General features: G+C 38.4%; 1 protein-coding gene and 1 long non-coding RNA gene across 5 annotated transcripts in view; one reads left to right on the forward strand and one right to left on the reverse strand.

Annotated features, from left to right (window-relative positions):
- Positions 1–1866, forward strand: part of LOC102027877 — a 76697-nt gene extending 74831 nt beyond the window's left edge. The window contains exon 4 of the long non-coding RNA XR_001234294.1: positions 1746–1866. This is a non-coding gene — a long non-coding RNA (uncharacterized LOC102027877). The remainder of the gene's footprint in view (positions 1–1745) is intronic.
- Positions 1–4812, reverse strand: part of Ctnna3 (catenin (cadherin-associated protein), alpha 3) — a 1502556-nt gene that overhangs the window by 1341296 nt on the left and 156448 nt on the right. The gene's annotated exons all lie outside the window — the stretch shown is intronic.

Genomic DNA, 4812 nt, shown 5'->3' on the forward strand with positions numbered 1-4812 from the left:
AGAAGAAGAAGAAGAAGAAGAAGAAGAAGAAGAAGAAGAAGAAGAAGAAGAAGAAGGAAGAAGAAGGAAGGAGAAGGAGGAGGACGAGGATGAGGAGGAGGACAAGGAGGAGGAGGAAGAAGAGGAGGAAGAGGAGGAGGAAGAGGAGGAGACAAGGAGGAGGAGATTGGAAGCATGGCTGGAGGACTGAGGAAGTCTGCACAAAACTTTGGAGACTGGTAAAGAACACAGGAGGGAACAAGAGAAAGAAGAAATAAAACAGGAGCAGAACAGAACAATGACAAAAAAACTAGAAATCATGTCCACAGTTATACAAAAACAAGAACAAACAATCAATAAAAAAAAACAAAGAAGAACAAAGCAGCAAGAAAAAAATGTTTAAATATCCACTTCAAGGCATGTCTCTGCAATCAGTGGTAGACAAACTGGGCAGGGTCCAGATACATGTTGATTAATCCCAGCAAGCCAGCTGTAACTTTATGGCAAGGTAGCTGACTATCTCAGCAAACCCATACCTAAATTTTAGTTTCACTGAAATTCAGGTTGGTTTCTGACTGTGAAGCTGGGACCTGATTTGTTCAGCCTGCAACACTCTGTGTGCCTCCTGCCAGCTTGCACTTGGCTTCCTGCCTCCTTGCACTTGGCTTCCTGCCTGCTTGAACTCAGCTCCTTGATCTGCTACCAACTTGAACTTGGCAGCCTCAACCTGACATGGGCAGCTGCTTGATGGAGCCTGCCCACAGCAGTTCTGAGTTCTGAGCTCAGTTAGCCTCTCTTGGGCAATTGAACCCAGATAACGCACCAGCCACTGCAGTCTGCTGCATCCACTGCTCTGTTCCACTTGTCCATTTCTCCACAGAAGCTTCTGGGGTCACAGTATTCACCATGTACTTGCAGGTTGCAGCCACCCCTGCCATGCCATGAGTCAGGGCTCACAGAGAAAGCGCTGTTTACTATCTCTCATTGAAGTCTCTCTCTTCGCTTTCCCTGTGGGCTTCAGCTCTTGCTTCAGATCCTTCCTATGCCCCAGGGACCGACTTCCCTCCTTCTCTTCCTCACATTGCTATATTTCAGTGTCTGGACTCCAAATCTTGGAGAGGCGCTTTCTCTGCTGCTCACCACTCTGCCGTCTTGCTGGAAGTCCTCTATGCTTTTGTCTAAAACACTACAGAGTAAATATTTTAGGCTCTGTGGACCATATGCTCAAATATGCATTGAATCACAAAAGCAGTCATGGGCAGTACATTTTTTTAAAAGCATGGCTGTGTTCTAAAAGAGCTTTATTTGTAAAACAAAAATAGTTTGAACTTGGCCCACAAGTTGAAGATTGCATAGATACAAAAATGTATGTGACTTATAAATGTTGCTAAGGGCCCAAATTTTGTGACTTATAATTTAAGACTTAGTCAAGGTGTAGAACATCTCTAATAAGAGGCCTTCCCTAATCCTACACTGCCTCTAACTTCCTTCTACCCCTTCTTTTGCCTCACTTATTCTCCTATAACCACACAAATGTACACCTGAAGCAACCTCCTGAACCCCTCCGCCTTCATTCGCCCTCCATGTCACTATCAGATAAACCTGCTACAGGTAAAATATTCTGATATGTGTTTATTTCCTGCTCAAACCCTTCAAGTACTTTCTATTACCTGTAGCAAAGCATGAAAACTATCCTTACACTTGCAACAATCTATAATCTGACTCCAACTGATTTTCTCATTTTATACTTCTTATTTCTTCCACAGAAATCATCACATAACTCATTCCTGCTTTTCAGATACTCACCCACCAAGAGTGGGTGCCTGCATACAATAGAAGAGAGGAAAAGAGACTTGCCCTCCCCGTTTTTCTCTTGTTGCTTTTACTGACTTCCATCGCCATGAACTGTTGCCCCTCACCACACCACCCTACCTTGGAGCCAGCTGACTACCGACTGAAACTGCCACAAAAATAAAGCTAAATAAACCTTTCCTGCCTTAATCCTGGGCATCAGGTATTTTGTCTCAGCAATGAGAGAAAAGTAACCAATACACTAATCATTGTCCCCATAATCATAGTCTTTCCCTCCACCATCTTCATCAGTTTAAATTCTCCATATATTTTAACGCCCAGAAAACATAATTCTTACCTCCAAAATACAGTTATTTGGTCCCTCAGGTCTACAACAATTATCTGTCTTTATAAATGTAATTGCTTGCATTGCTTCTACTGCCCATGGAGCTGCTGTTTTTGTACTGGAGAAATGGTTAGACTGTACGTTTCTTGAGAGTAGGGGCTAAGCCTCAGACTATTCTGAAGAACTCAGCAGACCTTTTGGGAGCCTTTATACATATATTGAACGCATCGTTTATTAAAGCTGAAGGACAAGAAGACATCTATGTACCCCTTTTTGCAGTAAGTACCTGTCGCCAATTTGTGGAACTTTTAATAAAACCAGCTTTGAAATGACCCTGTGAAGAAAAAGAAAGACATTTTGTCTCCGAGAGAACCCCAAGGAATGACCTTCCTTGATGTGTAAAACTGTGGATTTTTTCTTCTCTTCTCTTTTTCTTCTCTTCTTTTCTTCTGTTTACATCAACCCCATCAGAAACACAGATAAAAACAAAAAAAAAGACAGATCATTCAGTGTTATTCCTTCTTAGAAGCTTCAGAGACAACAAGTTTGATGGGGAGGAAACTGTAATAAATGCCTAAATGATTCTTAATGTTTTTGAATGTAATTGCCTGTGTTTTTGCTGTCTCTCATAACCATAGGTGGGTAATTGAGAGTTACCGTTGCTCCTGTCAGGTGCCTTGAAAGCATTTAGATTTGAGCGAGAAAGATTCAGTGACATTTTGCATCATTCTAAATAATAATACTTTATTCATGTACCATCGTTATAAACAGTACCTTCTGATACTTGAAAAGGGTGGCATTCTGTTCAGAAAAGGATCCTTTTTTACATAGAATTTTATTCTTTAAGTAGCTATATTACTCCCATTCTCTAGCCTAACAACATAACCACTTTCAGCATAAATTGCCTTACTTAAAATTGTCAGCTCTGATGCTCTCACGCACCAAAACGATGCTGCAAAGCTATCTTCCCAAGTATTTCACTGTGAGAAAGTTTGTGCTCTAGAATACAGATAGAAAGAGAAAAGAAAGAAAAACAGTGAAAGGAGAATCAATTTTCCTACAGTTACATCAATTTATGTCTACTATTAAAGTGAAAAAATCCAAAACAAATGAATAATGGAGATTTTAAGCAAATAGCATATTTCAGAAAGTCTCCATAGACTTCAGGAAGAGATGCACCATAAAACAATTATCCTTGATAGTACCGTATGCCCTTGTCCCCAGCTTTGGTTATAACTCACATGGAGGTTAACTTAGTACCCTGGGAAAGAAGTACTACCTATCAAGAAAAACAGGAAAATAAAACACAGAGAAGACTGTGGAACGTTCCTTTTATTTGGAGGTGAAAAACAGCCTCTGTGCTGTGCACACACAGAGAGAAATTAATAATAACCACATGACAAATCAAGCTTTTGGCTATTTTCTCTACGTCAAAAGACACTGACGTTTATCTTGTCAACTAAGAACATTTTTTCCCTTTCCAAAGTCATATCTTTGTCTCAATTTGTATATTACTTTCACAGGTATTTTTTTATTTTAAAAAATAAAAGAAGGAAATCATATTAACAGACAGACCTCCATTTATAAAATAACATAAGAACAATACAAACAAAACAGAGTTACAGACAAAGTTGTAGGAAATTAACCATGGTTGTTGTATTATTTATTGATATCTTCAAAGTGGTTTCTCAGGAAATAAATAGAGACAAGATTGATCAAACAAGTAATCATTAACTGTTCCTTTCTGTAGAGCAATAGAAGACAGTAGTACAACCATGTTAGCTATCCTGTATATACATACATACATAATTTCCCCTTCTTTCACTTCTCTTTTCCCACACCCCAGTTGCCCTTTACTTTTGAGCATTTTCCTTTCATTTCACAATGTCTAGCATACCTCCTAGCTTTTATTCACTCATTCAGGTCTTACACTAGTGAGACAATACGATGCTTACACATGCAGGTCTGATTTATTTCACTTATACATATGGTCTCTAGTTGCATCCATTTACCTATAAAAGCCTCGAGTTTATCTTTCTTTATAGCTGAGTGATATTCCATTATATAAAAGTACCACAATTTTTTTATCCAATCCTCAGTGGCACACCTATGTTTTTATATCCATAGAATTTCTGTGGGCTTGTTGTCTACTTATCAGATTACTTTTCACGTTATCATTTTAATTTGCAACCAAGATTCTGTACGTACTTCCAAAGAAGAATCAAGACTTATTTTGAGGCTAATTGCACATAATTGTCAACTATTCCTTGAATTTAAAGGCACAATAATACGCCATACAATTTGTTTCTGCCAAAACACATTGTCTCTTCTATGCAATGCCATTCTTCCTAATTACATGTGATGCCTCATTAATGGTATCTCATGGGGAAGAATGCCCAGACTCCTTTTTTAAAAATATAAGCAATCTAAATAGCCTCAAAGTTGTGCCACTAAATAATGAAACTGAGTTGGAAAACTGCACATTTTTTATTATATTAACCCTGAAAGAGCTTTATATACTCAAATAACCAAATATAATGGTGACATATGAATATTATTGTATAATTAATTGTCTTCTTCTCATAATGGCAGCTGTCCCATCATGGAAAAGTTTTGCTGTTGGAATGGCTTTTTTTTTTTTTTTTTTTTTTTTTTTTTTTTTTCTCCGGTACCGGGAACTGAACTCATGACCTTAC

Source organism: Chinchilla lanigera, unplaced genomic scaffold, assembly GCF_000276665.1.
Source record: "Chinchilla lanigera isolate Chin_1 unplaced genomic scaffold, ChiLan1.0 scaffold00024, whole genome shotgun sequence".
In the NCBI taxonomy this organism is placed as follows: Eukaryota; Metazoa; Chordata; class Mammalia; order Rodentia; family Chinchillidae; genus Chinchilla; species Chinchilla lanigera.